The sequence below is a fragment of the Saimiri boliviensis genome, chromosome 2 (genome assembly GCF_048565385.1).
Source record: "Saimiri boliviensis isolate mSaiBol1 chromosome 2, mSaiBol1.pri, whole genome shotgun sequence".
Taxonomy (NCBI): domain Eukaryota; kingdom Metazoa; phylum Chordata; class Mammalia; order Primates; family Cebidae; genus Saimiri; species Saimiri boliviensis.
In genome coordinates, this window is record NC_133450.1 from 176593797 (window position 1) to 176619209 (window position 25413).

The 25413-nt window shown below is 40.2% G+C and overlaps 1 long non-coding RNA gene across 1 annotated transcript; it reads right to left on the reverse strand.

Annotated features, from left to right (window-relative positions):
- Positions 1-3805: 3805 nt before the first annotated feature.
- LOC141583739 (uncharacterized) lies at positions 3806-24444 on the reverse strand. The gene is made up of 3 exons (XR_012516607.1): positions 14490-24444; positions 11277-11371; positions 3806-5664 (listed from the first exon to the last, which is right to left on the reverse strand). It is a non-coding gene; the product is annotated as an uncharacterized LOC141583739 (long non-coding RNA).
- Positions 24445-25413: the final 969 nt, after the last annotated feature.

Genomic DNA, 25413 nt, shown 5'->3' on the forward strand with positions numbered 1-25413 from the left:
ATCTGGATCATTGCCCAGAATGTGTGAATACTGTACTGAGAATTTTATCATGTACATTCTAATATTTAATCTTTAAAAAATAGTTCTGCCATCATGCAGCACAGGCATTAGGAACAAACACCTTGCTATGCAAAATCAATCACATGGTAAAAACCACAGGGCTTATGGGAAAACGGGGGCTAGGAGTTTAACACTCACAAACTTTGATAGTGACATAGAGGAACCTAACAAAAATAGCACAGTTTTATACATATTAAATGATCAAGAAATACATAAATGCCACAGTATGTATGTATGGAACTTCATGAAACTCTATCTTGAAAAAGGCTCAAAGTTTGCTTGTGGGAGTCGGTGGTGAGTCGAGCTGCACTCTAGCCTGAGTAAAAGAGCAAGACCCTGTCTTAAACAAACAAACAAACAAAAATAAATTAAAAAAGAAAAAGGCCACACTCCTTTTCTCAGGCCAGCACAATATTTTCTCATTTAAGATATATCACTTGACAGTATGATGTCAAGGTAGTAGAACCTGAGGGCAGCTTTCAGTGCAGTTTTACCCATAACCTTTTCCAGGTGGGAGTGTAGTGCACTGGTATGAAATGGCTGGTGATCTCAAGCTTCTTTAGGTCAGTGTTTAACACAGAGTTGCTGAACAAAGGAATCTGTGTCTCTCGTACTTTCTCATAATTGCACTTCTAGATCCGAGTCATAGTGATCCTCAAAAGATGTCTGATAATATTTTGAATACATGAAAATACATGTCCCAACCCCTGTGGTCCAGAAACAAAACATAACATGAATTTCTAAGTTTGTTCTTCTATCCTTTGCCACAGTGATCTTTCTAAAACGCAAAAGTCAATAATGTCATTCCTATGCTTAATTTCCTTCAATGGCTCCCTATTATTCAGAAGATAAAGACCAAGCTCCTTAGCATGAAGGACAGACTCCTCCTAGATGTAGCAACTGTTTACACATCAAGCTTCATCTCCAGCTAAGCTCCTACCTAAGCTATGGTCCAGTTAGCTCAACTATGTACTTTCCCACACATAATTTCAGAGTCACATGAATTTGCTCACAATATTTCTTAATCTGAAAGGCCCATGTCCTCTATGTCTGCCTGTTCAACACCAAGCCACCATTTCACTCACAACCTTTTATGATAGAAATTTCTTTCCAATCCCCTCATGGTTCCAGGCAGAATGAACCACTCCTTTTGTGGGGCCCCACTGTACCCCATGCTAATTCCTCTCATGCCACTTTGCTGTGCGTATCTGATTGAAGGTCAACTCCCCTTTACAAAAAACAGAAACAAAATACCTCAAGCTATCTGAGGGTACTGGCCATGCCCCAGTAATCTCTGCATCCCTGGCCCCTAGCTCATTGCCTGGTAACTAAATATGTGATGACTGTTTACAGAAGGAAGTAATGGCTACATTATCATAGCAGGAAAAGAGTACAGCAATATAGATCAAAGACCTTTTCTTTCCTCCACCTGAAATCAAGAAAAGACTCTCAGTGCCACTAAATAAGTTTCCATGTAGAATAAAAACTAATGAATTGGTAAAAGCAAGGTCATTACCAAATATATCAAATGATTTTGCCAAGATGAAGATGGCCTGGAAACACCAAAGATGGAAGATTCTTGAGCACAAGAAACTCACTGATATTTTGCACTAAAGGCATATTGAATTAAATACAGGTAGTACTAAGTGGAAATTATACCACAGAAAATACTCCTGGCTGAATGATTAAGTGAGGTATCTGCATGAGAAGCTATGGTGGAAGACTGCTGTTGGTAATAAACACTTCTTTAAAGAATCTGAGGATTAAGAAAACTCAGACCCTGTAGTGTGAGTTTGACAAACTCTGTTTAAATAAAAGCAGCTAGGCTGGGTGCAGTGGCTCATGTCTATAATCCCCACACTTTGGGAGGCAGAGGTGGATGGATCACTTGAGGTCAAGAGTTAAAGACCAACCCGGCCAACATGGCGAAATCCCATCTCTACTAAAAAAAAAAAAAAAAAAAATTAGCTGGGTAAGGTGGTGCATGCCTGTAGTCCTAGCTACTAGGGAGGTTGAGGCAGGAGAATTACTGGAACCTGGGAGGTGGAGGTCGCAATGAGCCAGATCGCACCACTGCACTCCAGCCTGGGTGATGGAGTGAGACTCTGCCTCAAAAAAATAAATAAAATAAAATAAATAAAATAAAATGAAGCAGCTACTCATCCTGTTCCACATTAAGGCCAACTTAGTCAAAATACCATAAAAAACTTGCAGACACCAGATCTATGACACTGTAACTAACATGGGCTGTTTACCTAGAGTTTTTGTGGATCTACATTCTTCAAGAGATCTCTTCTATTCCAGAGTGACTCACATTTCCTGGGCAGCAGTGGCATGAATCATTAACCATTGTAACAGTATATACAATCCCAAGGTATATTAGGCATGACCCTCTTGAAAACACACATTCTAAAAAATCTTTCCAACAAAAGCCTACATTCCCCCATCATTTGGGTGGGGCACTTCTTATCACAAAACGGCGAATTCTGAGAATCATTTTCTAATAGCTCAATAACTAAAATGATACAGGCAAACCTAAAGGCAGGTCGTACTTATCCTCTTTAGGAACAATGACCACACAAAAGCTCTAGGTCTGTTTTTACCAAGTGCCTAAGGAAGATTCCCAGAGTACATCTCACAGTCACTTCAAACTCCGTATGCCCCAAACACCCTTCTTTTTCCCACAAAGGGCTGTCCTGGCCAATGATCCAATTTCCTATAATGGTATGATTACATTTGCCAGTTAAAATCCTCAAATCATTTTTCATTCCTATTTATCTCCTCTGTCACCAAATCTTACTTTAAATCATGGTGACAAACCAAAACATCTCAGCCTTCCCTTGACTATGTTTTAGAACTATAGCATACGTTACATAGTTAGTTAGCTATTCTCCAAAATGCATGCCCCTTTTCTACAATGTAGAGTTGTCAGGAAGTAACTGCCTGGTCAGAAGTTCTATTTCTTAGCCTACTACTTGCAATAAGGTGTGCTAGGGAATGTTAGGCCATGGAATGCGAGCAGAGATGATGTATACCACTTCCAGGCCAGGCCCATGAAAAACTTCCTCATAGCACCCCATATGCTTATCCCTTCTCTGCTGGCAGAGATGAAATTTGGTGTCTTAAGTGATGGTGGAGCCATAAAAAGAAGAAGCTTGGATTCTGGATCACCACGTGAAATAAAGTATTCTCTGTCCAGCAGCACTGATGTTTTACTGATACGCGAAGAAATAAATTTCACGTACTAATTCACTAAAATATTGGAGTTTGCTTTTTTACAGCACCAAAAAATCAAGAAGACTAGAAAGATTTAAAGTTTTAGTTAAAACCATCTCCATGGGCATGATACTGAAGGCTATGGAACTGCCCTCAACCCCAAGAATCAAACCTCTTGGAGTATACTATTCATTTTTGAAAATAATTATAACTAATATGTTGATTAAAAATAGCCACCATTTACTGAACTTTCCCTAGATGCTAGGCAGGGAGCATACTATGTGTTTTATGGATTTTTAAAAATCTTTTATACATATAGAATATGTATATATGTGGTATATATATGATATATATATATATGTTGTATATATATCATATATATGATATATCCTATATATGATATATATCTACCTTATAAGATATATATATATCTTATATATCATATATACAGAATATATATATATATCCATTTTACCAAGTTCCTAAGGATATATATATATATATCTCCTATAAGGTAGATATTGCTACTATGTCTCATTTTGTAAAGGAGAAAGCTTAGAGGTAAAAGGTGAGAGCCTAGGTTACACAGCTAGAAAGTTGCATAGCCAAAGCTCAAGCCCCACCGTCTTCAAAGCCCATGCCTCACCTCTTTGCTACTCTGCCTTCTCTAAGGAAAAAAGGCAAGCAAGATAAGAATATGATATAATGGCTCTTGTTCCAGTTACCACATGAAACTGCATTTTACAATATAAATGTAAATTTATTTTCTGCCATACAGAATAGGTAACTTGGTATATTGGTTAACACTACTAAAGAGTTGTATAAGTCTAGCTTCAGGATTTCCCAGCCCAATGGAGACAGCTGGATAACCAAGGTGTTTTTCTGATGCTCACTTCTGCTCTCCCCAGTCCCCAAGTCCAGCATTCCACCCTTTACCCCATGAGGACCTCACGTGGATGCATCACAAGTTACATCTGCACCAGCTATGACCATCTTTTCCTTCAACCACCCATTTTCAAATCCAGATTTGGGAGTTAGCTTTCCTAACAGCAGTCCCTCTCTAGAGTGTGGCCTAAATATCACTAAATTAACCATTTCATAATCATCAATTTTCTCCCTCTTTCCAAGAAAATCCAGCTGACAGTTAGCTTGCATCGTGCCTTCTAACCGTTGTGAGAAATGTATCAGATTCCAAAATAAATCTACCATGTTTTTCAAAAATTAATTGATCTTTCCATAAATTGCCTTATGACTGATCATTTTCCAAATTACATGCTGATGGGACACCTATTAGTCACTGACTACAACTTATCTGACAAACTGTTCCTGAAAAAGTATTCCCCAGAAGACAACAGGGGAGCCAATTTGTGAAATGGTAACCAGAGATGGCAGAGGCCACCTTTCAGAGGGCACTGACCTCTTAACCCACAAGAGGCTCTGCTCAGGTATTTTATGTGTCAACCTTGGCACAAAATATAATTTGCTGAGTTAAAATGAAGACAAAGATAAATTAGGCACTTCTATGAGAGCACTGAATTTTTTTTCCTATTGCTATGGTAACATTACTCCATTGTAGGAGAGGGAAAAGAAAGACTGGGCCTCAAAAAATAAGCTATAAAATCTGTCAATGATGTATCAAAAAGGATTTTTAAGATTTTCCTTTCAATTATTTTACTGCTAGAAATTTATCCAAGAGCAATAGTCTGTTAAATGTGCAAAATATGTACATATCAGATGCTTATAACATTTTATTAAAGTGTCAAATTGGAAAAATATATACGGCCAATAATTAAATAAATTACGGTGTTATTCATACAGTGAAATTCCAGAGGACAAGTATGAATTATGATGTAGATGAATACTTACTGATGTGAATACATGTTCACCTTGTCCCACTAGGTCAGTATGTGAGTTAAGGGGTAGTATATATCTTTTGACTGTAACATTTCCCAGGGAAAAATGTCTGAAGATATTTACATCGACATACTAACAGCAGGAGTTATTTCTAGTGAGAGAAATTTTGGGGGTGATTAGAAATGCTTGCCATGTGCTTTTCTGTGTTTTCTATAATGATTTTTCATTATTTGTGTAATATAAATGAAAGAAATGCAACTGTTGCTGATTACACTATTTATTCAAAAATATCCACTGCCCCTTCTTAGGGACCCTTTCCTAGTGCCTCTTTTTATGGGAGGAGTATAATTCTTGTCCCCATAGACATCAGGCTTAATGATGTGACATACTTTGACTATGAAATAAAAATAAAATATGAATGAAAGGGACACGTGCAACTCCCAACAGAAACCTTGAGACTTACCGTGCACTTCCATCAGTTTTTTTCCTCCATCCTGAGACAGGCATGCTCTACATAGGAGATGCTTTTTCAGCCTGGATAGCAAAAAGATGTGAAACAGATTTCAACTGACCTGCCATAGCCAAAATATGAGTAAAAAAGAAACAGGGTTGCCACAAGCCACTGAGATGTGGGGCTGTTTGTTACCACAGCATAACACGTTCTAAGCTGACTAATGAAGCAAATTTACCAGCACCCCCAACAAGACCAACCTAGGATTTAAATAATTATAACAGTCCCTCAGTTATTTCCAATTAGTGCTCGCGTTCCATAGCAAATTCAAATCTCTGTCACTAACATTTTTAAACTGTTATTTATGAAAAAGTTTATTGCTCCCAGCCTCCCCTTCTTTCTTCCTGCCTCCCCACACCCTCTCAGAGTCTTGGAGATTATTCCTTTGCCTTTCATGACTGTTTCTTTTAGACCTTCTTATTCCCTCTGTAGTCTATTCCTTCTCATTCCATGTCTGCATATGGTAGCCATGACCAATGATACTACCCTTCAAACCTCATTTTAATATTTACTTATTTTAAAGAAGTTTTCATTTTTAATACTTTTTAAAATTTAGTTTTTAATTGACAAATATAATTGTATTTATATGTATATATATGTAAACTATATGTATTATATGGGTACACTGTGATGTCTTGATATATGTTTACACTGTGGAATGATTAAATCAAGCTAATTATTAAATCCATCACCTCACATACTTATTTTTTGTGGTAAAAATATTTAAGACCTACTCTTTTTCAGCAATTTTGAAATTTACAATGATTATTTATATGTCACAAATCAAACTTCGTTATACACTGTTGTGGGATTCATGTTCCCTAAACACAACTCTGCAATTTACCACCACTAGTTCAAGGCTCCCAGCCCATTAGCCTAGAATTCAGGAACTATTTAATTCTTCAAGCTCACTACCCTCCTAACACAAACTCTCAGCACCAGCCAAACTGTTTCATTATTTCCTCTGCATACCTCCCACATTCCAAGATTTGAGGCTATAAAGATGACGGCAATACCCTTAACACTCTGGAGAAAGGTTATAGTGATGGTAGAGGAAATAATTTAATGGGTGACTGACATACTGCAAAACAGGTAGCACAGCCTTGAGGTACAAGTGGCAAAGTAAACAGACTGACAAGAAATGGTGATAATTGCCAACAATTCCTCCCATCCCTGAACACACAAGACCTTTTTCCTTTCTCAAATCTAGCCTGGCTTTGTGACTTGTTTTGGCCAATAAAAATGCAGTGGAAGTGATGAGAAACTCCCAAGAGGTTAAGAGACCTGGTGGTTACCACTTTCTTAGAGCCCTGAAGCCAAGCTCTAAGGGATTCCAGGACAGACTACTGAAGGATGAATGGTCACATGGCGAGAAGCCCTTAAGGATGTGGCCATCTGGGACTTATCTGCTCCAGCCAGAGTTTCCAGATGAATGCTACCTCAGTGACCCCAGCCAAAAGCACATGGAACAGAGTAACTGCTCAGTTACCCTGGTCAACCCAAACACTTGGGAGGAAAAATAAATCGTAGCTCTCTGTAATGATTTGTTTCACAGCAACAGATAACTACGACCAAGGTATTCTCCTTAATTCTACCCTGAATATAGTATCACTCAAGCCTCTAGAGAGACAGTGGTCTTTGAATCCCAAGAGACAATACTCTGTTGGCACAGCGGTAGCACTGAGGAGCCCTTAGATAACTAAATGGGCAGTGAATTTAAATGGTGGCAAGAGAGGTGGGAATGCACATGAAGTGGGAGAGGAAAATGATGATAGAGGCCATGTGATAAGTACTGCCAATAGACTAGTCCGTAAGATATAAATAGATGAAAATCTAGGGGTGGTAGAAGATCGCGGCTGATGGTGTGGGCAACAGCCAGTACAATTTGAGCTTTTGTTTCTGTGGCTCTACTGTTTCCACAAGCTAGGAAGCAATCAGAAAGAGTCAGGTGGTATTAGTAACACCTAAATCTATTTCTACCCCTCATATCTGTCATACTGTGGTTAATAGGAAAGGACATAAATCCATCATGGGCAGCAGTACAAACCTACGAACCTCAGAGCACTTAAGCCGCAGGTGGCAGAGACTGCTAGATGATCATCAAACTAATTTCTTCCTGTTCCTGGGCACACAATCAGAAGACATTCCCCAGCCTTTCTAGCAGTTGGATGAGTCCATGTGACTGAGTTCCCACCAACAGAACATGGATGGAAATGATGCACACCACTTCCCAGCATGGCCAGGAAACACCTCCTCACTCTCCTGCTTACCTAGCAACCTTGGAAATTACATGCTGATGGTCACGGAGCCTCAAGACAGAAAGACCGAGCGTGGGTCTGTGATCTACTGCTTGCAGGAGAGCCACCACCTAAACCAGAACCGGTGACTGAAAAAGTGGTGTACTACTAAGATCTGGGCATTTATCTTTTATACCCTTATAATACGTCCTAGATGCACACATGGCAGCAACTGAGCATCTATACCTGAAAATGTTCTTCAGTGCGAAGATATCGCACAAGGGTCTCCAGGTGTTTTGAAAAACTGTAATATAGTAATGAAAGTCCTTAGCTATTTTCGATATTCGAACTGCCTAATGAAAATTCTACATTTAGGTTTCCAGGCTAAAGAAAACATCAAGCCTCTTTGCTTTTGGCTGGGATGCATCACTTGAGCTAGCAGCACTGGCCAACTCATGCTAGTGAGGAGCCTGGAGGTGCAGAATGACCAAATAAATACCTCTGTAAAATGAAGCTTGTTTAATCAACAAAATCTTTCATTACATTAAATAATAGAAGTGATACCTGTTGGTACAAAGATTTGGAATCACTGCTCTCACATACCATACTGATACAGTTGGGTCCCTTCACGTTATGTTTTTTTGTGAAGGAAAATGGGCATCACAACAATTAACTATTATATAAAAACAGATTCAAAAATTGCTAAGATGTCCATGAATAGTACTTTATCTTTCTGAAAGTACCAAGAATAGATCTGGCTGATGCTATTAACCAATTGGATGACTTTGGACATGTTACTTAAATCTTTCTGAACCTAAATTTCCTCAATGGCAAAAAGAGGCTCCTTTCATTTGCCTGCAGTGGCCTTCAGGCTTGGGGGTCACTAGCATTAGCAGGAGTGCTTGTTAAAGAAGACCGCTGGGGCCCACCCGCCTTCCATTCACCAGGTCTGGATGCGGTGTCAGAATTTCCACTTTTAACAAGTACTCAAGTGTAATAGGGTTCTTCAGAGAATCAACTCTGTGTGTGTGTGTGTGTGTGTGTGTGTGTGTGTGTAAAGGGAACAAGGAGAGAAGGGAGAGACTGACTGATTTCAAGGAATTGGCTCTCACAATTATGGGCCTGGTAAGTTTAGTATTTTGCAGGGCAAACCAGCAGGGTGGAAGTCCAATAGGAGTCACCATTTGAGACATCAGTCTGAAGACAAACTCAAACAGAATTCCTCTTTTCTGGCTTTCTCAATCTTTTCTCTTAAGGCTTTCAACTGATTGGATCAGGCTCACCAGAATTATGAGGAGTAATCTGCTTTGCTTGAAGACTACTGATTTAAATATCAATGACATCTAAAAAATAACTCCATAGCAACACCTAGAGTGGCGTTTGAGCAAACAAGTGGGCTTAATGGCCCAGTCAAATTGACACCCAAAATTAAACATCACACCAGGTGATGCTGAAGTCCTGGTATTCCTGAGAGCCACTGCCCTACAGGACAGCCATGAAGATAAATAAGCCAAATCAAGTAAAATTATCTAGTAGCAAGGGGTTTTTCAATTACAATGACCTCTTCTACTCCTCCTTTTAGGCTTTTAAATTTGTAATCCATCAGAGATATCATGTTTTCACTCCCTGAATATTTGAGAGAATATTTTTGAAATAAGTTGTAAAAACGTGCCCTTGTGGCTGCTTCCTAAATCTGATTACCCAATTTCTGGATTATACACTTGCTTTTATTACCTGAGCCCCTTTTCTATTCCGTAAGTATAAAAATCAAAAGTTTAATTACATTACTGAAATCACCAAATCTCAGATTTGACAGACACAGACACTAAAACAAGGTTAGTATGGCTTTTCATCCACGCCTATCATTTCTCAAACCTTCATGGACAGAAACAAAGAAACTTCAATTTCAAAATTAATGCTTATATTCTGACCAGGCGGTTAACAATTACACGTTACATAAATGGAGTGAATAATTTTGTATGTTGAAAAGTTGTAAAATGATGATATTAAAAATGCTAATTTATCTTAGAGAGCTGTTTCCTACTAGGATTACATTCTTGCCTTTTTTTTTTTTAACACATTTTAAAAATCTGCACTTCACAGCAGTTAGGAAGTAGCAGAATCTGGTTCTGATTTAATCAGATAAGAACTAATTCAGCTTCAGGCCATAATGACACTTGGTGGGAGAGGTTGGGAGGCTTTCACACATTAAAAGAAAAAAAAAGAAAAAATACAAATCTCTTTTACTCTTCCCTTGAACTTTCACTCTGTTTGATACTATTCCTAGATTTTAATTCCAAATTCCCCCAAGGGCAGAGAAAAGCCATCTAATGTGTTAGAATGTAAGACATCTTTAATAAAGTTTTTATGATACCAGAATCAAATGAACCACTTTCTAAAAACTGATTTTGGCAAGGGTGGCAACAAAAATATTTATATAGAGACATACATCCACACACACCTCCATCTATTCATCCATCCACACACACAGACACACACATCTTTTTTTGACCAACCAAAGTCTTTTCTTACCAAAAAAATTTGAATATCCCTTATCTAAATTATTATTATACTTCACAAATTTTGTTCCACAAAGTTCCATGTTACAGGCATTAGGAAAAAAAAAATCAATCAGCTCTAGATTTAACGAGCTCCATTGTTCTGGAAAGCCTCTGATACTTTAATACACTAATATGTGTTGAGACTTTTATTAAAACACGTGTGTGTGTGTGATTGCGTGTATTCACTACTTCCCAAATTTACTTGTTCATGAACTTTTTTTCCTTCTTCAGAGTATCTCTCAGCATTTGAGTTCTACTAAAAAATGCTAGAAAATGGCTTAAAGATGTATTCAGGAAGAATTTACACTAACAGTTGATGGACTTCTACTCAAGGAAATGTCTATAAACATTACACTCTGTAAATTCAGGTCAATAAGGCTATGTCTTCAACCGAGAAAGAAAGTTGAATCTAAGCCTTAAAAATGACTCCACTTCTTCAGTTTTCCAGCATTCCAAAAGACCCATTTCTTTACAGTAGTGATGACGGTGTTTCAAATCTGTCTGGACAACTGATACAATTGCTAAACACTCTAGGAAGACCACAAATGTCATATGATAAAAGAACTGAAAATATCAACACTAGTCATTTCTAAGTTAGGATTATGAGTTTCTTCTTCATACTGTTTTGCATTTTATAAATTCCCTAAAATGAGCTATACTTTTCTAATCAGAAAATAATATAAGGATCATTTTTAAAGATAGTCTAACATATTTTCTTCTCAGGGAATATTTCATAACATAAATAGTTACAACGCCATGATTTTTATCTTCATAACGAACCATACAGAAAACCTAGATCAGAAATCAAAACATCAAAAATGTCCCAAAAGTGCTAACCTTGCCTCTGTTTTATCATGGTATACGAGTAGCTCTTCATTAAGGAGAATCTTCACTTTCACAGGAAATGCCCAGCAGACTATGTTTTTACCTACCTAGAACTCAGACAAGGAAAAAAAAAAAAAGGAAACCATTAGCATTATAGCCAACAAATTGCTTTAAGAGCAGTCACTACTTACGGACCAGGTTCTATTGTCTGTGGTAGGCTGGATAATGATTACTACCCCCCACCCCCATGTGATAACCATGTCTTCACTTCTAGAGTCAGTGAATATTACCTTATATGTTTAAAAAGGATTCTGAGAATATATGATTAAGAATCACGAGACGGGGAAATTATCTTGGGTTATCTGGATGAACTCTAGATATAGTCAGGTGTGTCCTTCTAACAGGGAAGCAGAACGCGATGTCTTGACACAGGAGAAGGCCTGTGGTCACGTCCTGCCCTTCAGCCGGCCCTGTACTGAGCCCGTGGGGCTCCGAGGCCAAGAGCTCTGCGGAAACTCTGGAGAGGAAAATGCCAGGGAGGGGTATGGCACCCTCCGCTGGGAGGCCTGGAGACCTGGGAGGGAGGAGAGCCTCGGGAGGAGGACTCACCGACCGTGCGGTCCACATCCGCTTCCTCCTCGCCCCGCCCCCTCCTCCGCCCCTTTGCTTCCGGCCGCCCGTCAGCAGCGGCCCCGCCTGGCACAGGTCTCCAGAAGCTGGTGCTCCAGCAGCTGACGGGCACGGCAGCCGCCCTGTGTCTTCAGGTCCTAGCCGCCCTGTGTCCTCAGGTCCTGTCCCCGAAGTCAGGCGTGTGGCCTCTCTGGGGCCCTCAGGCAGGAGGGGAGCCCCAGGCACGTAGGACAGGAGCTGGTGGCTCCTTCCTGGGGTGCCTGCCTCCCCGGGGACGCCTTCCCAGGCCACCTTCCCTCTCTCAGGCTCCGTGTGGAGATAAGCAGGGGTGGCGGGCTTTGGAAAGGCCGGACCCTCCTCAGCGCAGTCCCCACCTGGGGGCCCCCACTCCTGGGAGGGCTCCTGAGGGCCTCCGGTTGGAGAGGCGCCGGGCAGAAGGGGCGGTGCTGAGGAAGACTCGCGGTCAGTGGGACGGGGGAGCTTCCGGCTTTCTCCCCCAGGCACGGCCCGGAGACCCCAGAGCCCCGTCTGCAGGGTCCAGGCCCCACGTGTGTGCTCAGCTCACTGACCCGGCACCTTCCAGGCACCTTCCTCGCTGGCCCGGAACTGTCCACCCCTCGGAAGAGGCAGCCATAGCAACAGGTTAGCAAGGGCGCATGAATCACTTCAGACAGGGAGCATCGTCCCGGACAAAACGACACTGAAAGGACACCCCAGGCCGCCAACACAGAGATGGGAGCACAGCGGTGGGCTCACATCGTTGTCTTCGCTTGCTTGTAGCGATGCAGCCGCAAGCCAAGAACGGGGGCAGCCGCCGGAAGCCAGAAGAGGTAAGAACACATTCACCCTTAGAGACTGTGAGGAAAATGGCTTCCAGGAGGAAACGTGGTTCTGTGAAAGCACTCCTTTTAGCCCAGGGAAACCACTTCAGAATTCTGGCCTCCAGAACTGTGAGAGAATTCGTTGTTTTCAGCCACCAAGTTTGTGGTAATTTGTTACAGAAGCCATAGGAAATGAACGCAATACCCCAGTGTCAAGTAAACACGTGGTATTGACTTCTACGAGGCTGGGAAACTGACTTTCTGGTTGACAGGGTCCTGAAGACAGTCCCCACCTTTGGTGACTATTCCTCTGCCCTGGTGCAGGGATTAGAAAGGCAGTGGCTTGCAAGCTCTGAGTGTGGTTCCTTTTAGTTGCACTGTTGAAGTGTGTTAACTAAATCTGAGAGATGTGAAATCCGGTCATGTGAAACTACCTGGGACAATGTCCGTTTATTATTAAACACATCATTCCCTAAGATTCTTAGTTTATGTTTAAAGTCATCTCTCTTGCCAGAAAATTACTCAAACATGCATGACACAATTACATCCACACCTGAGTCCCAGAAAAAATAAAAAAATAAAAAATAAAAAGCCCCACTAATCTAGAAACTAGAGAACTTTGTATATAGGAAACAGTGAGAGACAACTCACTAAGCTTATTGATTAAACTTTGTAAAAATAAAACATATACTGTGGGAAACATCGGCTATTGAAGGAACAATTGCTGTACTTGTGAATCAAATTCATCCCGCTTAAGAGCTCCATTATCTCCAAGTAGTACCAAAATGGAAGAGAAGTTATCGCATTTAAAGGTTTAATTTAAATTTAGGTCCTTCAACAGCAAGTTCAATGATTTATCATACTGATTGAATTCTAATTCTCTTACAATGTTGAATTCTAGAAACCCATTTCCTTCAAACATTAGTACCACTGAGAAACATACTTATAGGAACTCCTTAATCCTGCAAAAATAATGTAACTTATGCATCATTTCACTGAACAAGGTAGTGTTATTGTCATATAGTGATAAAACTAGTGGCACTATGCCAAGGAGTACCTTGTACATAGGAAGCATGGTATTTTCTTCAGGTAGTCTTCTGGAAAACCTGACAAAGTATTGATGGCTTAATATCACAAATATGGAATTAATTATATATAACTACTAAAAAACACAGTAACAATCTAAATAGCTCACTTTTCTTCAAGAGGGACTTAATTCCCTTTCCTAATACTTCACTCTATACCATATTCGACATAAAAGTGGCTTATATTACTTGAACTAGGGAGTTTGAGACCAGCCTGGGAAACACAGGGAGACCCTGTTTCTACAAAAAATTTAAAAATCAGCTAGGTATGGTGGGCATGCACCTGTGGTCCCAACTACTTGGGAGGCTGAGGCAGGAGGATTGCTTAAGCGCCCCCAGGTCAAGGCTGCAGTATGATCGTGCTGCTGCGCTCTAGCCTGGGTGACAGAGCATGAGCCCGTATCTTTCAAAAAAAAAGAACAACTGAAAAGCCTATTACTATCTCAGTGTAAAATAATGGGAATTCAAATCTGAACGTCAATTCCAAATAAAGGTTGTAGTAGAGTCTTGCTAGCTGTTCAAAATCCGTTTTGTCTTCTTCATGGGCACACAGCTAGACTAGATTTCCCAGCTTCACCTACAGTTAGTATTGAACTAAGATTGTGCTCAATCAAATGCAAGTATAGGGATGTGCATTGCTTCCTGGCCTGGCTCATATGCCCCCAACGAACAATTCTCCACATCCTTACCTTTCTCCACACCAGCCTCAGGAGCCATGTGCTGAAGAAGGCTGGCAGAGCCACACAATGGCAGAAGTCTGGAGGAATAAATATATATGACTGGCACTTATTCCTTGCAGTAGCTAGCATCAGCTTTACTGATACATTGGTTTTGCTTGATTTGTTAACTTATGCATTGATTCAGTTAAAACAAAAACACGGCCAGGCGCGGTGGCTCAAGCCTGTAATCCCAGCACTTTGGGAGGCCAAGGCGGGTGGATCACGAGGTCGAGAGATCGAGACCATCCTGGTCAACATGGTGAAACCCCGTCTCTACTAAAAATACAAAAAACTAGCTGGGTGTGGTGGCGCGTGCCTGTAATCCCAGCTACTTAGGAGGCTGAGGCAGGAGAATTGCCTGAGCCCAGGAGGCGGAGGTTGCGGTGAGTCGAGATCGCGCCATTGCACTCCAGCCTGGGTAACAAGAGCAAAACTCCGTCTCAAAAAAAAAAAAAAAAAAAACACATTAGGTACTTAAAACATGACAGAAAATAAACAAGTGACTCAACTCAAAAATTCACCAAGTAAAAGAAACAATGTAACTAGACAAAAATCCAATGTTTCATGGTCCTGAGTCCTATGAATGAAATGTGTACAGAGTTTTGGAAGTTTTTGTGGAAATAGGAGCATGAAGCTAGCTTAAGTTGCTTCTTGAAGTACAAACATGGCAGAAGCCTTTTCAAACATAGGAACGAGCACATGCAAAAGCCGCAAGGTGCCCGAGATTGTGGGCCTTGTGGTTATAGAATGGTGTCAAGGAGTAAGAGATGGGGCTCCATGTACAGGCAGAAAAGCCCTAACTGCAGAATTGGTACTCTCAGCAACACCCTTCACACAGTAGTACCACTGCCCACTCATGTTAGTACCTTTGCTGGAGAGACTAGACTTTATCCTGAAGGCATTTCCTGAATGGAAAGTCACAGTCTGGGAGGTACAGAGCTGAAAGTGTGATTTGGGAAAAACAACCAAATACTAGGTACAGAACATGTTTTTCCCCTTATGGGATGGGGTACTTAAGGAAGGCAAAGAACCAGTAACAGGTAGATCAAGTTCGCAAGCTACTGAATTATTACCTCTCAAATCAAAGGTTTTGTACATATGACTTTTAACCCACATTCTAAAATGTACCCAGGGTAACACTTTCCAAAAAGGACATATTCAGTAGGCAAATCACTCCTTTACAAATCTAGAAGCTTCATCACTTTTTATACATTCCTATTAGACATTAGAGAATTTCTATCTCATGACTCACTCTAAATTCACTTTGAAGGAGAGAAGAAAAAACAAACAGAAAGGACAATAAATGCAAAGTTAATATCCCATCTATCCAGAGCTTAGCTGTCAAGCAACAATACCCAGGAGAACCATCTAAAAAGTGAAAAGGTCTCTAAGAGGTGAAGACAGATGTCATACTGGTTAGTGACTAAAGACGCAGCACTTTTCCCCCAGGAAAAAAAACTCAAAACCTTATTTTGATATTAAAATGGTGTGAAAATCTCTCAAAAGCTTATTTTGATAAAGTTGTATAGAAAAGCTAAGTGACCAGATTTGTAAAAAATGAAGCCTTTTTTAGAGCAGTTTTAGGTTTACTGGAAAAATGTGCATAAAGTGCATATACCCCTCCTTCCCACCCTGATATGTGTAGTTTTCCCTACTATTAACCTCTTGCATTAGTGTGGCATATTTTTAAAATTCGTGAACCACTATATACGATTAAGTCCACTGTTTACATTAGTGTTAACTCTATGTTGCATGTGCTATGGGTTTTGACAAATGCACAGCGTCACATACCTACCTTCACAGTGTCATACAGAATAGATTCACCACCCTAAAAATCCCTTGCCTACCAATTTATCCCTCTCACCCCCTGCAACTCTGGAAATCACTGATCTTTTTATTATCTCTATATAGTTTTGCCTTTTTTCTAGAATGTCATATAGATGGAATCACACAGCATGTAGCCTTTTCACAATGGTTTCTTTCACTTAGCAGTATGCTGGATCCTCCATGTCTTTTCATGACTGGATAGTATGTTTCTTATCACTGAAGAGTACTCCATCACATGGATGTGCCATAGTGTATTATCCCTTCAACTATTAAAGGACATAGTGATTGCTTCTAATTTTTGCCGATTATGAATAAAGCTGCTATAAACATTCACATGCAGGTTTTTGCATGGATGTAAGTTTTCATTTTGGTAAATAACTAGAAGCTTGACTGCTGGGTTGCATGTTTAGCTTTCTAAGAAACTGCCACACTGTCTTCCAAAGTGACTGTAGCATTTTACATTCCTACCAGCAATGAATGAGTTTCCCTTGCTTTACATTCTCACCAGCATTTGGTATGATAAGCGTTTGAATTTTAGTCATTCTAATAGATGTCTAGCAGTATCTTATTGTTGTTTTAGTTTACCTAACATGTCGAGCATCTTTTCATATAATTATTTTCATCTATATATATGATTTGCTAAAGTATTCAGATCTTTTGCCTCTTTTAATTGGGTTTTCTTATTGTTTAATTTTAAGTGGTTTTTAAATACATTTTAGTTAGTAGCCCTTTGTCAGATAATGGGGTTTTGCAAAGATTTTCTCCAAGTCTGTGGCCTCTCTTTTCATTTTCTAACAGCATCTTTTGCAGAACAAAAGTTTTAAATTAGTAACATCCAGTTTATCGACTTTTTTGCCCATGGATCATGCTTTTTGTTGTTGTATCTAAGAAGTCATCAGTAAACCCAAGATTCCCTCTATTTTATCCTAGGTTATCTTCTAAGGATTTTATACCTTACGTTTTACGTTTAGGACTATAATCTAGTTTGAGCTAATTTTTGTGAAAGGTTTAAGGTCTGTCTCTAGAGTCCTCTTTTGCAAAAAATACTCAGTTGTTCAGAACCATTTACTAGCAAGACTGTCCTTTTGCCAATAAATTGCCTTTGCTCCTTTGTCAAAGATCAGTTGACAGTATTTGTGTGAGTCTCTAGTGTCTCTATTCTGCTGCACTACTGTCTATTCTTTCACCAATACCATGCTGATATAATTACTGCAGTTTTATAGTAAGTCTTAAAGTCAGGTAGTGACTGACTATTAATAAGAAAGGGGAAAAAAAGACCCACCATAGGAAGGTTGGTGGTAGCTCATTAAATATATCTACCTGGAGAGAACAGAAGCACCTAGAAGTTGAGACTGCTCCATGAGTCCAGATGCAGCCCAGAGTAAAGACAATGCAAAGCAGAGCACTCAGCTGACCACTAATGAATCAGATGAATGCCATTTTAAGCCAATGAGATTTGGGTTTTTTGTTAATATTACATAACAGCCTATCTCGGCCATGAAATCCTGATCTCGAAATAATTCCAATCACTTTAATGAAGCAAAGTCACTTTTGATCTCTGAATCCTTCATCAAGAACAGAAAAAATAAGCACCAGCAATGCTCCTATAAGTGTAACCATTTAACATTAGACATAGTACTTTTAAGAAATAAGAAGTAAAACCTTCAGCTTTGGAAGATAGAGATTAGGCTTTTAGATAGTAATTATTTGGAAGTTAGAGGGCCTCTGCATCTAAGAAACAGCTTTTAGTTTGAACCTCATTTCAGCAGGGACTCTTATTACCTGAGAGAGTAGAATATAACTTCTCACACTACTGTAGGGAGGCTGAAGCACGAGCAGGAAATAAGAGCAGAGGGCAGGCAGAGCTGCCACGTAATACCAAGACAGCAATTCGCTGACAAGCAGTGATGAGTTGCATGTATCTGTGAAGAAAACTGGATGTAAATCACAAGTGAGCAACTAAACAGACTTTGGACTTGAAGAAAGTTTTGGCTACTTTCATTAAAAAAGACTGAGAAACCCATGCAAGGAAGGTAACAGATTCCAAAAAAGACTTGCGGGGAAGAACAAGACCACTGCAGGACACACAGGACAATCAGCAGAACATCAGAGGGGCAAGTAGACTGGCCCTAAAGGAATGGTGTCCACCACCAGATCCTTTGTGAAAAAGAGCTAAAAGTTAATACTACATCCCATACTCTGAACTGTGTTATTTTGTGGATACTCACATTTCAATACACAGGACACATTTTCAATAATAATAGAGTAGGCCATTGGCAAACTAGGATGTGCAGTCCAAATCTGGATGTTAACTGTAAATCAAGTTTTTCTGGAGCATGGACACACCCATTTGTTTATGTATTATCTGTCTGTTTCAGCACTACAACAGCAGAGCTGAGCAGCTACAACTGAGGCCAACCGCTTGCAAAGCCTCAAGTATTTACAATCTGGCTCTTTACAAAGAAAAGGGTTGCTGACCCCTGACCTACAGAGTATGGATTTAGTCATCCAATAAAACTTTTTGTTGTCTTTGAGAAACTTCAAGTTTTAGAACACACTTCTACTACCTTTATTTTAAACGTCCTATCTGTCCACCAAGGTCAACATTCTTCTATCTGTGAGAAATTTACAAAATTACAGAATAGATGGAGGGAAGCTTCCGGGATGCTGTTCTCACTGTGTTCCTAACCTGAGGGTCCGTGACATGGGCACTTCCAAAGTGTGAAAACTCATCAAGCTGTACACTTATGTGCACTTCTTTTGGGTATATATGTATATTGTACTTCAGTAACTTTTTTTAAAAAAAAGAATGTATATCTCATCCCTTATAGAAGAATTTCAACAGGCAGCTTGTATCAACTACCTCCCACAGTTTGGACTCCACACTAAGTATTGAAATGAAGAAACGCAGAGTGTACAGTTGCAGAGCTCTGCAGAGTAGACGGGCAATATATATAACAGCACACAAATAACTATATACTGTCAAGTATGTAAGCTGCAGGATTCAATTATAAGCTCATAAAAATCCAACTAAACTTAGCTCAGGCAAAAGGGAAATTCACTGGCTCAGAGATTCCAAGGAAGAGTTAAAGCAAACTAGGAGCAGAGAAGCATCTAGGCCAGTGGTTGTCAAGTTAAGATTATTTTTGCCCCCCAAAGGACACTTGGTAATGTCCAAGACAATTCTGGTCATCACTACTGGGGGAGTGCTAGAGGCGTCTAGTGGTAAAGGCCAGGGATGGTGTTACATACCCTACAATACCTATGACAACAGAGAATAATTTGGCCCCAAATGTCAACATTGCCGAGGTTGAAACATCTTGATCTGAGTCTTTGTTATAAAAAGTGTGGTCTGTTGAAACAGCAGAGCTTTTAGCAGCATCTTAAAGTAGGTCAGAAATTCAGAATTGTGGCCCTACCCCACATTATTTAAATCAGAAGTGCACAGGATCCCAGGTATCTTTTGAGCACAGGAAGGTTTGAGAAGCAGGACCCTCTGCTCCTACCACATCTGGAGTCAGGTAATGACTTTGCCAGGCATGTTTCTCCCTGCGTGACTTCCCATCTCTTGCTGCAGATGAGATTCTGCCTCACGCAGGAACTTTGGCTGCTATAGGTTACAAAGATTCACACATCTTATCTCCCCTTCCATGCGAGAGGTGCTGACTCGCTTCCTCAGGTGCTGAGTTTACCAAATTTTAGGTGACTTTTATAGCTATAAAGGAAAATAATAGGGCACTATAAGAAATCTACCTGGATTTGGGATCAGAAAAGCCAACGCTGAATATTTAAGCTGATTTCTGAAAAACAAGGACAGTTGGCAAGCAAATTAAGGCGTTTTGTCAAATATTTACTGAGCACTTATGTTCCAGACACTGTTCTGGACCTGGGAATGTATCAGTGAAAAGGACAAACTCCTTATCCTGCCCTTGAGTTTATATTCCACTGCACTGAAGCAGACAAACACATAAACAAAAAGAAAGTATAATATAATTACAGAATGTGATAAATGCTGGCAGAGAGGGAAGCAGGCAAAGCATCTGGAGAATAAGTGATAGAACACCTAGGGCCCAAGGATAAATATGTTAGGAAGGATTCTCCAAATGAGGTAAGATTTGGAATGAGACCTGAAGAATAAGGAGTTACTCAAGCAACCAGGGGAAAGGTATTCTACAAAGACAGATTGGCACATGAAAAGGCCCTAAGGAGTGTGAGCTCGGCAAGCTCTGGCATAAGGGCAGGGTTGAGGGGGTGGGGGCAGCAGAGGGGGAAACCTGAAGGTGCAGGATGAGGGAAACAGGCTCCTAGTGGTTAGCTGTAAAACGGGCCTTTGGCAGGAGAGTGCAATGATTCCAACTGAAGCAGCTCCTGGCTGTAGCTGCCTCAAACTGAATCTGGGATTTGCCATTTATAAGAAGTATGACTAGGCCAGGCACCGTGGCTCACGCCTCTAACCTCAGCAATTTTGGACGCCAAGATAGGTGGATCACTTGAGGCCAGGAGTTTGAGATCAGCTTGGTCAACATGGTGAAATCCTGTCTCTACTAAAAATACAGAAATCAGCTGAGTGTGCTGGCACATGCCAGTAGTCCCAGCTACTTGGGAGGCTGAGGCAAGAGAATGTCTTGAACTCATGGGAGGCGGAGGTTGCAGTGAGTCGAGACTGTGGCACTGCACTTTAGCCTGGGCAACAGAGTGAGACCCTGTCTCAAAAAAAAAAAAAAAAAAAAAGAAGTGTGACTATTTAATAAAGTTGTGAGAATTACAAGTAAATGTGAAGATACCTTACAACAGGAGTTGGCCCAATCTGGCCCACTGCCTATTTTGTATGGCATGTAACCTAAGAAAGTTTTCTGTTTACATTCTAAAACGGTTACATTTTAAATGGTATGTAAGTACCTACCTCATACCCTTAATTTTGCCTCTTAACGACACAAAGCCTATAATATTGACTATGTGGCCCCAAGCCTGTACACAGTAGGTGCTGAGGAGGTGGGAATCAATGCTGCCAGCTACCATCTCAATGGCTATGACTCCCTGCCAGGCATTACCTGAGGCTCTTTACCTTATACTTCCCCAAATAACCATTATCCTAATTTATAGTTAAAATGCAGGCAAGTAACATGAAACACAGAACTTTAATTCTAGAATTAAAGTTTGAGACCAGCCTGGTCTCAAAACCCATGATCTTTCAGTCTCTCATGAAAACCACACAATTAAGCCCTCTACTAATTCATCCTCCAAGCTAGATACTTTAATCCCCTCTATATCTGACATAAAGACAATAAAGATGAAACTGAATCAATTTATATCATGATGCGTATTGTATGACCAAAGCAACGAGAGGACTGGGGATAAGAAAAGGAGGTAGCTGATTTTGAGGGTGGTACTTAAACCAGTTTACGTCCCTCTTTTTACTTTTATTTTCCCAATATTCTATAGTAAAAATTACTTTGGTAATAAGAGAAAATATTTATTTTTATAAAGAAAGCAGAAGTAATCAGCCTTACCCAGAGTAGCTACATTGTACTTTTTAAAGACAGCACTATTTTGACAGCCAAAAAAGACACTTAGGAATACAGCATTCAAGATCATGTCTATGAACTTGGCTTGAAAAAAACCCTCTGCTAAAATACAACCTACCATCTGTACAATGTATTCAAAAATGATTACCATAGTATGAAAAAATAATGCTGGAACAGCAGAATTTTTTTTTTCCATTTTTTAAGAACACTTCCTGCTCAGTATTATTTTCGGATTCTTCCATGAGGTATAAGCAAAGGCAAAATGGAATCTCAGGTCAAGAAGATGGAAACAGAAAGTAAGCAGAGACAAAAAAGGAACATTAAATACTCTTTACTAAAGATGTGACACTGCTCTAGAAATTTCACTTGAGCCCAAGAGAGAATCTCTGCATGCACCAACGTCAAGAGCTACACTGGGAAACCTCCCATTTCTGGCTTCAAAAGTGAAAGCCTGGGTCCTACTCACGCTATCTCAGCTATCAAAAGCTATAATGCCATTTCTCTGACAGCAGGACTCTCACACTCTCATGTCACTAAAGGTGAATCAGGAGAGCTTACAGTTGCATGGAGCTCAGAAAGGCACCTCTCAGAAGATGGTGTAGGGAGTGCCAGGCAGCATGGAGCACATTGCTGACGGCCTGTGACAGCAGCATATGACTTTATCACTGACCAGAGTGCCTTTTTGCACAATCTTTTGACTCTTGTAATCCTTAATAAAAATAAGGGAGTTAGGCTGAGAAGCCCTACCTAAAAGTCATTCTATGCTTTTGAGATCTTAAATCATGAGGTCATGTTCACATCTGTGTAAGTACATTCTAATGACACTATCAGTTTTAAGAAATTGTATCCAACCATAAATGTTCAGATTTTTTCCCCAAATAAAAAAAAATTAAGTATCAAATTTATACCTATTAGAGAATATTTACCACACTGGCAGAGGGCCTCAAAGGACTCAGCAATGTTCTTTTTGCATCTGAAAGGCAGGCTGGGTGACTTTTGCTCCTATCTTGTCAGTCAGCACTAGAGGATGCCTGGGGATGGGCTTCTGCTTGTAGAAAAACTTGTCCACACAAGAGGTGATCAAGAGAATGACCTCCAGCTGCCTAGGGCAGAATAGATGCTTGGGACCTGACATATAACTTCATCTCCAGGGCTAGAAGAGTTGAATCAAGCCAAGATACAATTCTTGGAGAACATGAACCAAAAAAACAAAAAAAGAAAAGAAAAAGAAAAAGAAAAAGGTTAGGTCTGAGCTACTGTCAGCACTCCTTTCCTGACTCCCTTCTGACAGTTTGCCCCTCTACTCTCAGGATGCACAAGCCCTCACGCTTGTTTTCCCTCCAAAACGGCCCAGGTGGTCCCTTCCAAGGCAGAGGAAACCTGTGGAAACCCCAGCATAACAGGAGGCTTTGTTCATGATTATCACTGATCACCTCTACCAGCTCTCCAATATTAGGAAATGCCTTAATTGGCTTTTGGAAAAGGTCAAGGCCCTAAGGCTGGCAAACAGAGTGCTCCTTTAATAAGTTGCCTTTCTTCAGTCCACAGAGAAAAAGAGAGAAATTCACACGTGGGACGGCATCCTTGCCAAGAGGTATCTAAGGGTTAGATGTGCTGGACATGTAAATACTAGCATGTTTTTCCAGAGACTGCTAAATAAACTAGCACAGAGGTCAGCAAACCTTTTCTGTAAAGGTTTTCTGTAAAGATGATAAATATTTTAGGTTTTGTGGGCCATATGGTCTCTGTCGCAACTACTCCACTCTGCTGTTCTAGGGCAAAAGCAGTTATAGAAAATACATAAACGAATGAGCATGGCTGTATTCCCATAAAACTATTTATGGACACTGAAATTTGCATTTCATGTAATTTTTGCAGGTCAAAAAATATTCTTTTGATTTTTCTCAACCATTTAAAAACATAAAGATAATTCTTAGCTCGAAGGCCATACAAAAACAGGAGTCTGCAGTTTGACAACTCCTGACTGAGAGGATGAAACAACTCATATTCTGTATCTTACCACCAAAAATGCAACATGCAGAACCTTTCTTCATAAGCTCCTTTATACTTGATTTATCCCTGTACGCTCCTAAACCCAATCCTCCAAAGTATTCCTCCAACAGGGTCCACTGTCTCCATTTCCTTGTCTCTGCTCCTATCATCTCTCCCATGGCCTCCACCTCATCTTGTACAATAATCTTACCTCCAAAGTAGTCAATATCCAACCATAGTGACGTACTTTGAAAAGATAGTAGAAACGGCATCCTCACTTCTTGTTTAAGCTCCTTTAATAGTCAATAGCCTACCCCCCAAATATAATCAGAATAAACTCAATTCTCTGTGCCAAGCCCTGCAAGGCCCTGCCTCCCTAACTTTGTTATCCTCTTGTCTTTGACTCTATGTGATGGTTCATTCATTTTATGTGTCAACTTGATTGGCTTAACAGACACCCAGATATCTGGTAAAACATTATTCTGAGTGTGTCTATGAGGGTGTTTCTGGATGAGATTAACATTTGAATCAGTAGACTGAGTAAAGCAGATTGCCCTTTGTGTTAGTCAGAGTTCTCCAAAGAAACAGAACCAGTAAGATGGAGATTTTATATATATATATATATATATATATATATATATAAATCATATCCGTATATCCACAATGAGATAAGGAATGGACTCACATGATTACAGAGGACAAGTCCCACAAGTGGTTCAAATTATCATCTAAAGGCCTAAAACCCAGGGATGCTAATGCTGTAAGTCCCAGTACAAGGACAGGAGAAGACTGATGTCTTCACTCAAGCAGTAAGAGAGAGAGAGAGAGAGAGAGACATATTAATGTTCCTCTGCCGTTTCGTTCCAGTCAGGCCATCAATGGATTGGATGATACCTACCCTACACTGGGGGGGGTAATTTGCTTTCTCAGTCCACCAATTACAATGATAATCTCTAACAGAAACACCCTCGCAGATACACCCAGAAATAATGTTGAACTAGGTATCGGGGCCTCTCTTACATTAGCCATTAGGTCAATTGACACATAAAACTAACCAATACACACTCCCCAATGTGAATGTGCCAATCAGCTGAACCCCTGAATAGAATACAAAGGCTGACCCTCTACTGAAGAGACTCCTCCTGCCTGACTGCTCTTCAACTAGCATGTTGACCTTTTCCTTCCTTCAGACATGAATATTGGATCTTTCTGGGTCTCAAGCACTCATGCTTCTCAGGCCTTTGGACTCATGGTATTACTATACCACTGGCTGTCCTGGGTCTGGAGCTTGCACTCAACTTGTGGATCTTGAGATTTGCCCACCTCCATAAAAATTGGTGTGAACCAATTCCTTATAATAAATCTCTTTATACACACATACACACACACAAACGTGTGTGTGTGTGTGTGTGTGTGTGTATGTATATAAAAATGTACATACCTAGATACGTATCTCCTATTGGTTCTATTTCTCTGTGTAACCCTAATATAACCATAAACTGTCACATCATTTTTCTCAAACTTCTTCAAACACATTAGGGCCTTGGTAT